Source organism: Cinclus cinclus, chromosome 22, assembly GCF_963662255.1.
Source record: "Cinclus cinclus chromosome 22, bCinCin1.1, whole genome shotgun sequence".
Lineage (NCBI taxonomy): Eukaryota > Metazoa > Chordata > Aves > Passeriformes > Cinclidae > Cinclus > Cinclus cinclus.
This window is the reverse complement of record NC_085067.1, coordinates 9,658,183-9,671,177: the sequence shown is the minus strand read 5'-3', so window position 1 is coordinate 9,671,177 and position 12,995 is coordinate 9,658,183. Positions and strand designations below refer to the sequence as shown.

The following is a 12,995-nucleotide window of genomic DNA, read 5'->3' as shown; positions in this document are numbered from 1 at the left end:
CCCCTCCTGTCAGGGAGTTGTGCAGAGCCACAAGGTCCCCCCTGAGCCTCCTCTTCTCCAGGCTGAGCCCCTTCCCCAGCTCCCTCAGCTGCTCCTGGGGCTCGACTCTTCCCCATGACACAAGAGCTGAACTTTAAAACACACACTAGCAGCAACCCTGGCTTTTTTGGTTCAGCTGATCATGGAGTGACTTACTTCTATTTCCCAACTCTTTATTACAATGAATATAATAATAATTGTAACATCCATACATTGGAGTTTTGCTCACTGGGGCTCCACAGCAATTTCCCATTGGAACCACTCCCCAAACCTTCTCCCAGTGTGGATCTGATCCATGGCACCTCTTGGAACAAACCCAGGGCGATGTTGCTGACCCAAGACTGGGAAAGGTGCTGCCTTGCAGGTGGGGCATCAGGAACCCATTTGGGGCCATACTGCATAACAATTTGCAACAGCTGGACTTACACCTTCAGGAACTACAGAAACACAGCCCAAGGGAAATATGCAAGGTTTGAAGGGGCTTGGGACAAGCTTAGAATTAAAAAGGTGTCCAGTGTTCTAAATAACCCTAAGACAAGAAAACTATTCCTCCTTCTTCCGATTTTAAGGAGCAGAGTGACTAAATGCATAATGAAACAATACCCATTCAGAGAAAATTGTTGACAGCTCCTTTGTGCAAACCCCGAAGTACAGGAGTGAAATTCAGAAGATGGGGAATGAACTCTGCCAGCCAACGGCCTGGGCACATGTTTGCCCACCATCACATCCCTGGAGGCCACCTGGCAGCCATGTGTCACAAACATGGCATCATTTAGGTTTAATTTCATTAACAGATCAAAAATAAAACACACCAGGTACCCGCTCTCTAAGTGTTTCACAGGCCCAGTGCAAGGGTGAACAGCCAGGTAAAGAAGAGGATTTTCATTGTTTGTAGACAGGAGATGGGGGAAAAGGGGATAAAAGTGAGGCAAAGAAAAGAAGGAAAGTAGAAAGAGGGGGGAAAAGGTTAACAGGCTTATTTGATAAGGACCTTCTTTAATCACTCCTGGAATACCTCTAACAGTCACAGAGACTCCTCCACCAACTTGGATTGGACAGTTATGGGAGCAAGAGAGGGACTCCAGGGGAATAAAACAATTACTCTGCCATATGCCCAAGGTCCATCTCACTGCAATAAACTGCAGGTTCTAGGCAAAGGAAACTTTGCTTGCATTAACTTTTTGGATCAATCCTCTTTGATCAAACATTATTAGAAGTTAGAGTGTGATCCACACATGTGTTAAGGCAGGTCCCCAAGGAAGAGAGAAATGAGCAACAGTTTGCTCAGGAATCAGTAGATCTAGGTTCCCAGTCCTTATTGGGCGTAAGAGTTACAAGTTTTTGGATTCCTTGTTTTTTGGGTTTTTTTTTCACACAATGGCTTTGAGGACTCAGGCTTGTCATCAGCAATTGCCCTACTACATGGCTCTAGCAGGTGGTCTGGAAATCCTGCAAAGGTGGTATTTCCAAATCTACAGGGAACACCTTACACTCAGTGCATTCCTTAAATCCTTTCCTGTGGTATCTTTAGCCTCTCTCATGTGTCACATTTATCCAGCACAGCTCAGTGCTGTGGATCTGCTCCTCCTCCCCAGGAGAAAAGGGCTGGGAATCCCACGGTCTCCTGGGTGTTTCCTGCTGCTGCTCACATCCCCATTGCACAGCCCCCAGTACCATCCCTGTGAGTCTGCACTAGGAAGATGCTGCCTGCAGTGAAACAAATGTTATTCCCAGTCTCCCACCAGCCATGACCATGGGTTCTGCCTCTCCTGTGTGACATCAGTGCACCCACACTGTGCCCCAGCCCAGCACACACGGCCCTGCCTGCTGATAACAATTATGTATAAATCAGAACCAATTCCCCAGCCCACTGGATCTATTTGGGGAGGTGGAATCCCCCCTCAGTGATAAACACCACCAATCACAGGTTTCATGAGGAGGGCTGCAGTGTTCATCCAAAGCAATTCAAGGTCATGCAGACAGAACTGCTCTTTTCCTACCCTGACTGACTGGCTCAGTGCAAGAACTCAAGGGAAAAAAACCCTTAACATCACTATGACACAGAAAACCCAGCATTCTGAGATTGTTTATCATCAAAGGAATTCATCTCCACCCAGCAGCTAAGCAAGCACCAAGCTAACTTTATTTGCTGGCTGTCTCCACACTCTGCTTTGGGTAAAGTGGAACTACTGCACTGGGATTCAGGAGAGCAGTGACTGTGATGTAACTTCCATGCTGACACAGGCTGCCCTTTGTCCACTGGGTTGATACAGCATCCACCAACAGCCAGTCTTCCACTGAAAAAGGAATAAAGCCAGAATTTGATGCTGAGAACTGAGGAACATTCATATTTCCCAGACAGGAAATGCAGCTTTTACTATCTTCTGTTCCTGTGTCTTTGATGTGCCTTAAATCCCAAATTGCAGTTTTTCACTCAAACACACAAACTCAAGACACAGAACTCCAGCCTCCTCCACGTGACCCTGCTGTGTCAGTGACTATCACTGGTGTGGCTCCATCACAGCAGGGAGCAGCCAAGGCCACCCTGGGGACACCTGTAGGTAACCCAGGTGGCTCAGGTGACCCAGAGAGACTCTGCACCTGGGAGAGCCAGCAAACTTCCCTCTGGAGACATGGACTTCTGTAATAAATACAGGCAATAATGCACTGTCCATCACTTTCCATCACCGTCTCCCTTCCTAACAGGCAAACCACCAAAATTTGACCTAAACTCTGCATTCTGCCTCCTTTGTCCCATCTGGATGGTCCCAAAGAGTTAAAGGTTGGCTAGGGGTGGCCAATTGGGAACATCACAGCCACAGGAACAGCTCAGCTGTTCTCCAGTGACAAAAAGGCCCTGTTGTAATTTGCCAGATGTGACATTCCCGAGAATCATCAATGCAGAACCCTCTCATTGTGCCTGGCCAAGATGTTTGCAGGTGGGTTCAGCATGTCTGGGAGCACCAAAGAGCACAGGAGGTCCCAAGAGCCAGCACAGGGTGTGCCATGGCCACCCCCAGCCCTGCCATTCCCAGTGTCCTTGGCATCCCTGACCTTGGGGAATGAAATTCCCTTACACAACATCCCTGCAGGACTACATCAAACTTATGGCAGCAAAACTTTTTTTTCTAAACATAAAATCATCCAACTTTTCCACGTCCTGGTGTGAGACAGCCAGGTCTGGAGTGTCATCCAGAAATGAGGCTGTACCATATCCTGTCACTCCTCCGTCTGCCTGGTTTCAGATTCAGCCTCTCCACTCCTGGCCTCAGGCTACTTCAGAGATCAACTCAGAACCAGCACTAAATATTCCACTTTCTTGAGAGGAAAGTTTACGATTAGGTTCAAAGTCCTTACTTGCACAAGTGGGAAAATTATAGGAGTTTTCAGTGTTATGCAGCCTTATCTTTGGGACTGAGCATTCAGACTACCAAAGAAATATTTTACCACATAATATAATTTAAAAGGACTATTAATTTTCTTTCACTGCTTTGATAAGTTGAACTCTTGATAATACTGTATCTGCCTAGCCCAAATTTTCTCCAAACTTATTAATGCAAAAGCCCAGATCTTTCAAACCCATTTTCTCCAGCTTCACCACAGATAAGTGAGGAGTTGTTACAAAGTGTCACAAGTAGTACAAAACCCCCAGGACATCTCTGGAGTCATGGAATGCAGGGCAAATCTACTCCACAGACCACCAGCTCTTTACAAGCACTCTACAAGGCTTGAGATAATTCATCAGACTGCAGCCCTGACTGTCCATTTCACGTTGCTTAGCCATTGGCCAGTGCAGAATGCGGACAGGGAGAGGCAGTGCCAGGAGCTGTTTCTGCCAGGAGGGAGGAGCTGTGGGTGCAGCAGCCAACATGCATCAAACAGGCCCCAGAGCAGCTCGGCTGCTGTACTGGACACAAGTAATTTGCTAAAAAACAATTTCTCATTTTTAGCACACGGTCATCTTTCATCCTAATTTCCAAGGACACTAACAAAGCATTTGATTATGCAAATGAAGAACATGCCTTTGAAAACACAGTTCCTTGCAGCTTTGTCATCTGCTGATAGCAATTACTCCACAGTGAGCAGGTATTTAGCACAAGCGAACAGCAAGGCTGGTGACACACTTTGTACTTAATTATAAAACAGAGAAGAAAATCATTCAGGACAAAAGATTTTGCTACCTCCTGTTAAAAATGTTTATCCTCTGCACTGAAAGGGATTTAATTGTCAACAATGAAGTTGTAGATCAATGAAAAGAAGCACTTAGTGAGACTGCACAAGATGTTGACAATTCTTCAGTCATTGATCTGCTTCTGGCCTTGATTTGAGAGTGCGGAGTTCTCCAACACTGAACATAAAACCATTTATTTCATCCAGCTGTTAAACAGAACATACTTCATAAATGTAGCTCCTACAGCTGTACATGGGAAGCATTTGAGAGCATTTATTTTTTTTTTAAAAAAGAACATCCTGATTTAGTACAAAGGAATGGGGTAAAGCTTTCCAGAGGGAAGCAAAGAAAGGAATATCCAAACACCCCTGTCTGTCAGGAAGCCTGGCACTTTTGTGAGTAGGAAGGAGCTGCAGACAGGTGTAACACCCTCACAGACCCAGTAAGAACTCAATCCTGCTTCAACACACACAGCCAAAGGTTTTATTTTCAATAAAATCTTTTGACTTCCTAACCCATCCAGTTGGGAATCAATAAATGACATCATTAACTACACAGCGCCAAAGTGTTCCACAGCCAGGTCCTCAGGGATGACTGAAGGGGCTCCCAAATGGGCTGGAAAATTTCCCAGGTGGGAAGCGATGTTGACAAAGTTACTGGGGAATATTCTTTACTAATAATGGGTTTGTGATCAAACAGTTTAATCTTCCTGTTTCAATTCTGCATTTTAACAAAGACATCTAGGTCTTGTCATGACAATCCTTCTAAAACACACCCAGGTACACAGGAACACAGAATGCACTTGTGAAGCCAGGCTGTGCTTCCCACCCCTCTGGCACCAGCCCAAGGCTTTTCCCAAACTGGTGCACAAACCTTGGAGCCAGGGTAGAAATCCCACCTGCCCAGCCATGAGCTCTGCTCCTGATCTCTGCTCAAAGACTGCCTTAGATCCAAACAGCTGAGAGTTTCTGCCAGGATTCTCTGGAACTGTGATAAAATCTAGGGGTTTGTTATGTACCTAAATCTCAAGAATTACAGAATCCCAGAATGGGTTGGGAGGGACTTTAAACCTCATCCAGTCCCACCCCCTGCCATGGGCAGGGACACCTTCCATTGTCCCAGGCTGCTCCAAGCCCCAGTGTCCAACCTGGCCTTGGGCACTGCCAGGGATCCAGGGGCAGCCACAGCTGCTCTGAGCACCCTGTGCCAGCCCTGCCCACCCTCACAGGGTGGAATTTCTCCCCAGTATCCATATCCCATCCAGCCCTGCCCTCTGGCAGTGGGAAGCCATTCCCCCTTGTCTTGTCCTTGTATCCCTTGTCCAAATCCCCTCTCTGCCTTTCCATCTTCTCTTCTGGCTGTTACAGGAACACCCTGTGACCCCTCAGTGGGCAGAGCAGAAGGTGGGAGAGCATTTCAATCCTGTCCAGAGTAAATGAGGTGACAGCACAGGACTATAATCAATTAAAAACAGAAAATATAGCTAGGCTGGATAATTTTCTCCAATTATTAACAAGAACATCACCTCAGCACAGGGTTAAACCCATCAGAAGACAAGGGGAGGAAAATATCTTGAGTTTATCCATTGCCCCCCCTTTCCTTACTATTGATTTGCCTTGGCTACAGAACCACAATATTCCCTGAAATGCCCATAACATCTGTTCATCCCACTTGTGTGTGACAGGATTACTTGAATGAGCTTGAACAAAACCAGCTTTCAAAATCAGCTTGAAAGGTATAACCCTATGAACACTGATCGAATGTAACCTGACAGCTCAGTTTAATATACTGAGGACCACAAAGATGTGTGTGATATGTTTATACAGCAAAATAACACATCTATTCCCCCTGAGAGGTGTCACACCTCCAGGTCACCAGCCACACAGCCCTGGCTCCTTTGTGAATTTGTTCTTTACAGACAAAGAATTTCTGATTTTAAAGGCATGATGCCAATATAAGCAGAGAGCTTAAAAACACTTGCTAACACTAAGATGAAACTCAGCACAACCATGAGAATTCCCATTTTTAATTACAACTGTTTCTGCTCACTGGTGTCTATAAGAAAACTCTGCTGAGCTTCCACATCTCAGCTCCCCCACTGGGGTGATTTTACACTGTTCTCATGCTTGGCACTATTTTCCTTGTGTTTCCAATGCTGCAGAGAAAAAGATGGATATTAGAGAATTATGGAGTCATTGCAGTTGGAAAAGCTCTCTAAGATCATTGAGTCCAACACTGCCAAGGCCATGTTCACAATACACAAATCCATGTTCCCACATGCCAGATCTGCACATCTTTTAACTCCCTCCATCACTGTCCTGGGAAGCTGTGCCAGGGCTTTTCCAGCCATCTGCTCCAACTGCCCAGGAAGGATTCTTCTGGTCTGGATTGTAGCAACAAGTGCAGAAATGAGATTTCCTTGTTTCTGGTCAACAAAGTGTCACATTAAATGTGTTAATTATATGTGTCCACTAACACCCAGCTCTTTGCAAATTAGCTGAATTTCTTGGCACCTGAAAGCAAAATTCAAGCAAAGTCAGCATGATGGTCCTTGTGAGCCACTCTTTGCTCCTGAGGCACGTGCTGTCTTCAGGGAAGCTCCAACTGAAGTGTTTCACCCCGGAGTCAATGGATCATCTGTGTCCTGCCCACCCAGATCACTGAAAAGACCCTGTAAACGTGCCTTTGCACATCACCACGAGCAGTGCTCATCTTCAGGACACACCAGCTGACCTGTCCATAGGGAAAACAGCAGAGCAGCAGGTCAGGGTGGTTTTGTTATGAAGGAGAAGCTGTCTGAGAGGCTGAGCACATCCTGAACACAGCTGCAGGAATGAACACTGGGCTCACAGCAGACACAGCAACTCAAGCTCAGTTCAGCCCAGAGCCTCACTCATATTCTGAATATCCCTAATAAATGGCATGCAATGAAGATGAAAGTCAGATGTACCCCACACTGTCCCTGGGATGTGGTTAATGAGCTGGCAGGATACAGGACTGGCGCAGCAGTGTCCCACATGCAGAGAGGACACCAACATCAGGGCACAGTGTGTGAGGCTAAGGACAGCCCAAACACAGGGATTTTCTATCCAAAATGCAATCATTAGCCCGTGTATGATTTGTAATAGCATTTCAAAAATGTCCTGTGCTCCTCACTTTAATTTTGATTCATGTTGTGCCTTGCTGCTGAGGCTAATTATTATCCAGCAATGGTGAATCCAAAGCCTCCAGCCTCATGTGCACGACTGTGTGGTGTTGCTTCCATGTGACAGGGAGCTGTAATTCTAAAAGGATTAAAAGTTTACTGACACAGCCATGTAAAGCAGAAAATGAATTGTTCTCTCTTCTCATCTCTGTTTGGAAATTAGATTACAGGCTCCAAGTGAGCTGAAATACAGAATGAGGCAAATCTTTGTGATTAGCTCACAGGTGGCCAGTGAGCCTTTCTGTGCCTCAAAGTCTGGCAGATTCCCATTAGCAGCAATAATAAAAGAATGTGTACTTATCCCTCAGCCCAAACTCTGCCCTGTGCCAGTACAGCTACCTGCTGTGCTAATCCTCAGAGCCAATATCATCACTCTCAGTTGTGAGTTCTGAAGTTTGCTCAGCTGTCAGCTGGGGTATTTGGGGTGTGTGGCTCATCCCTGCCTGGCCCCGGGACCCCACTGCACCCTCAGCACTGGGAAGGAATGGGGTTGCTCACCCTGGGCAGCCCCATGCTGGCAGCAGCTGTTTCCCAGCACTGAGAGCAAAGGCTCTTTATAGAGATAAACACTTTGTCCCATTCACCAGCAGTGTTTCAGGTTCATGTTCTCTCTGCAGAAGGCAGTGTGAGTGTCAGGACAGCAAAACCCAGCACATTTTAGCAGAAATCACGGCTCACAAGTGGTGCAGAACATCAGTGGTCCATTCCGTCTGGGATTTGGTCCTCACTGACACCAGCTGCAGATGCAGTGGGACAGCAAGAACCTCTCACTCGGCAACAAGTCACACACAGGGAAACCTCTCCAAGCCCTCCCAGCAAGAGGCTGGTTCATACAAGGAACCCTGAGGGCTTCTTCTTCTGGCAAACTGATATCCCACCTGGCAGAACTGTGATAACTTTTCTATTATTGCTGTAAACATCTAATAATCCTCTGAACCCTGCTGAGCTCTTTACCTTAACATTACCTTCCACCAGGGAGCTCTACAACTCAACTTAACAGTTTTCTTGTCTTCCTTTTATAGAATCACTCAACCATTAAAGCTGGAAAAAACCTCCAGAGATGATCAACCTTTGATCCCCATGCACACTAAACCACACCACGAAGTGCTACATCCTCTTGTTTTTTGAAACCTTCCAGGGATGGGGACTCCACCACTGCGCTGGGCAGCCTCTGCCAGTGTTTAACCAGTCCTTCAGTGAAGAAACTTTTCCTAATATCTAACCTGAACCTTCCTTGGAATGCATGAGGCAGGGAGATGAGAACCCTTCTCCTCAATCCTACACTACAAATTCGACAGAATATTTCAAGTTAAGTTCATAAAATTTCTTTTACATAAAAAAATTTAAAAACCCCTGTTGAACAGTGGTGCTGTGGACCAGTGCTTGAGGCCTCAGCCCTTCGCCCTGCCCCTTCCTGACATGAGGCTGTTTTATAAGCTGGTCTGGGGAAACAGCTGGAATTCAAAGTAACCTCTTCCCTCATCATTTCCCTTTTTCTAAAAGCACCCTTTGCCTGACCTGGCAAAGCTTGCTTCCAACAGTCCTGCTGCTGGAAAAAAAAATGCCTGGAAAGCTGCTCCTGTCCCTCACCCTGCACAGCAGCACCTGCTGCAGATCCTAAATCACCACCAAGGCTCAGTGTCAGAGCCTCCCTCAAGTTATGGACAGATGTGAACAGAGTCACCTCCTGATTAGGCAGCAGCTGATTATTTCATTTGGAGATGAATGTGACACAGACACCTGCTTACAGGCACCAGCTGGTGCAGCAGCACTTGGGGCTGCAGTACCTGGGGATGGACCTGCTCGGGGTCTTCCAGTCAGGGCACCAAAGGTGCACCAAACCTCCCTGCTGGCTGGTGCAGCAACCCCTGGCAGCCACACTGGGTCACTGAGTGTCCTGCAGCTGGGGGTGGTGGTGACCACTCTCCCCAGGCCAGGATGGCACATGGTGCCAGCTGTATGCCAGAACCCCAGGCTGGGTCAGTTTGGAAGGGACCACAGAGGGTCCCTGGTGCCACCTCCCTGCTCAGGCAGGGCCATCCCAGAGCACAGGGCACAGGGTTGTGCCCATGTGGCTCTGGAATATCCCCGCTGAGGGACACTCCAGCCCCTCCCTGGGCAGCCTGTTCAGGGCTGGGCACTGCCCAGGGCAGAATTTGTGCCTCCTGTGCAGGGGCAGTTGCTGGGCTCAGTCCCTGCCCGTTCCTCTGGTGTCACTGCTGGGCCCTGGAGCAGAGCCTGGGCCCTGCTCTGACCCTCCCTGCACACAGGGACACCCAGGGCTGAGGGTCCCTCTCAGCTGGGGCTCCTCTCGAGGCTCAACAGCCCCAGCTCCCTCAACCTTTCCTGCAAAGAATGAGCAGCCTGAATGCTGCAAAACTGCACACCAGGAATTCCCACTTTGTCTGGATGACTGGTGTGGAGGGAGAAGAAAATCCCACAGCCATTCCACAGCCCCTCCCTCTGGCTTGGTGCTCTGCAGAGCTGGCCTGGAATTCAACATCCCAACCTCTCCCACCTAGCACAAGTGACCTGCCAGGAAAGGAAGTTTTACTGCTCAACTTTCATTTTTACCTCAACAGCTGAACAACTCATGTTTTGTTTTATTTTTCCTCTCTCTGTTGATTCTCTCCAAGACCTTTTATCAGAGCACACATCTCTCCATAGTAGCATTGTGCTCCACGGGAGCTTGTGCTGAGCTCCCAGGGCTCATCAGGGTCAGAGCAGGGGGGTTTGCAGAGATGAGGCAAAGGGAGCTGCTTGTGTCCTCCCACACTCCCAGGGACAGCCTGACTCCTCTCTCAGAGCTCAGCTCAGGGCTATAACACTCTGGGGTCACAGAATCATGGAATGGTTTGGGTGGGAAGGGAGCTTAAAGCCCATTCCATTCCATTCCATTCCATTCCATTCCATTCCATTCCATTCCATTCCATTCCATTCCATTCTCTGCCATGGGCAGGGACACCTTCCACTGTCCCAGGCTGCTCCAAGCCCAATGTCCAACCTGGCCATGGGCACTGCCAGGGATCCAGGGGCAGCCACAGCTGCTCTGGGCACCCTGTGCCAGGGCCTGTCCACCCTCACAGGGAACAATTCCTTCCCAATATCCCACCTAAACCTACTCTCTTTTAGCTTAAAAGTAAAAGAAAAAAGGCCATTTCCATAACTGTTTTGGTTTTCAAGAAGCAGAGGCAGGAGGAGACAGATCTAATCCAAACATCCTAAAATCCATGGGGCTGCAGGTGGCAGTGTCCAACAGAAAGTTCAATTCCTTATAAATTACGAACAGCCCCCACTTGTGGCATGAAATATCCACCTTGGAGTGAGGGGAACCTTGACGAATAACATTTATTTAAGTTTAAGAAAAATACTTTAAAATTGGGGAAAAAAAACTCCAGACACTTTCAGTTTTATAGTATTTTCAATTATTTTCACAAAGGGAGGTAAAACTAAACCCAAGCGTTTACCGGGTGCTTGAAGACCAAATCAAGCACATATGAGGCTTCAACAGCAGCCCAGTGAAATAATCAATAACCTCCAATTCCACTTATTGACTTCTGCACACCCTTGCAGGCATGAGACTCCAGATGAAGGCACTAGAATCACCAGATTGTTCAATTCGCTCCTGCTCAGATATTTCACCCTGACATTTTTATGATGGTGTGTGGAAGCTTCTTTGAGAGAAGCTCTTGCAAGTCAGAGTGGACTTCAGCTCCCCCCAAATTCCCTCTTTTGCTTAATTTTGGGATGCGGGGCTGCTTTATGCATCATGGAAATATGAAATATTTCCCTCTATTCTGTCCTCTCTTACAGCTTGAAGGAACTTCAGGAAGAAAGACACCTGTTTAATCACACCAGAATTACAGAATATTACACATCTATAAACTGCATTACCATGGAAAAAAGTGCCTTTCTGTGCCTCACATACCTCCCTGCAGTGTTGGATTGGCTTCCCTGACACCCCATCTCATCTTTTGATGAGAGTGTTTCAATAATATAATTCCGCACTCTCTAACAGCCACAATAACAACTTATTTGGACCACTGTTAACCAGCAAGAGCTCATTAAGTCTTAGAGAATGTTTGCAGCTATTTTGGCACGGGTGTGATTTGTTATGACATGGGAAAGCTCTATTATTTCACCAGGTTTAACAGGTAATAGATATGCAAAAGCACATCCTTCTTGCAAGGCTATGAGGAGCTTTTAGCAATAACCCTCGAGGATGTATTGGGCAAACTCATCTTGCAACATCTTCAAATATACAAAGAAATTATATGAACTATGGAAAATCACTGTGATTCAGGGACAATGCACTAGACTAGAAGATTAAAGTTCTGCTCCAGCTCCCTCAGGATGCAGTCAGGTCAGTGCTTGGACCTGTTTCCTTTTCCAGGATTTAGATGATGAGCTTTCCAGGGCAGGGGCTGATGTAAAACAAGAATCAGCTCTTGCTTAAGGCCCCTCTCTGTTCATTTCATGAGAATTATAATAAGGATTAAAAAAAGGGTCAAATTCAAGCTTGGCAGAATGCCAGAACTCCTCAGTGTGGTTCAAAGAAAGCATTTGAGTAAGTAAATGAAAGATATAATTATTTATTTCCTTGCACTATTCCCTGTTGTATTTGAGATGTTTGAGAAGTACCTCGTCGGGTTTTTTTCCTTTGCTGTGAATCTGACAGCCATGAGCATTCAATAATCATGTCCTGGTTTTCCATGGGGCCCTGACAACCACTGATACATAAAATCAAACATAATCCTTACACAACATGCACAAAGGCTGAAACTGTACTGATCTCCACTGCAACAAAGCATACACAGAATACACAGAAAATCAATATAAATACACAAAAAATCAATATAAGTACACAGAAAATCCCGTGGGGCCATTAACACTTAGAAACGATTGTGAGCTCCATTCAAAAGATCAACCCAGTGTGAGACACACATTTATCCCGCATGTGTGTGCCCATACTTGCACAGCTGTGAACATGTACACACATACACAGCTGTGGCCACTGGACCTGCAGGGAGCAGACAAAGCTGTCAAATTGATCCTGGGGAAGGAGAGAAGGCAGCACAAGCAAATGGTTCTGGCTGCAGGTCAGGACCCACACGTGCTCCTCACCCTCCATGTCTGGAGGGATCCAACCCGTCCTGCTCCCAGGAGATGCCAAACCTGACATTTGTGTTGGAAGCTCTCCAGAACTCACTTTGAGCTTCCTAAAGTTTGTTTCTGACTAGAAGTGGAAAAAAAAAATCCTGTTTAACATTTACCAGCTACCACCAGTTTTACTGGAAACTACTGAAAACGGGTAACAGCTCCTCCTCAGGAGGGGTGAGGTGGTGCCATGATGAATACATGAAGTGTTTTCTCTAAGTTAAGTTACTCTTCTTCAGGCAAGGCTGAAAAAATGAACTCTAGATACAAAGTGAGTTTAGAGATTAACAGAAGGGTTTAGGAGACACAAAACTCTGTGGCCCAGGAAATAAGTACAGGAGATCACAGAATCCCAAAATGGTTTGGGTTGGAAGGGACCTTAAAGCTCATCCCATTTCACCCACCCCTGCCACGGGCTGGGAC

General features: G+C 46.7%; 1 protein-coding gene across 2 annotated transcripts in view; it reads right to left on the bottom strand.

The window, feature by feature from the left end:
- The window catches only part of AUTS2 (activator of transcription and developmental regulator AUTS2), a 774,806-nt gene that overhangs the window by 27,068 nt on the left and 734,743 nt on the right, over positions 1–12,995 (bottom strand). The gene's annotated exons all lie outside the window — the stretch shown is intronic.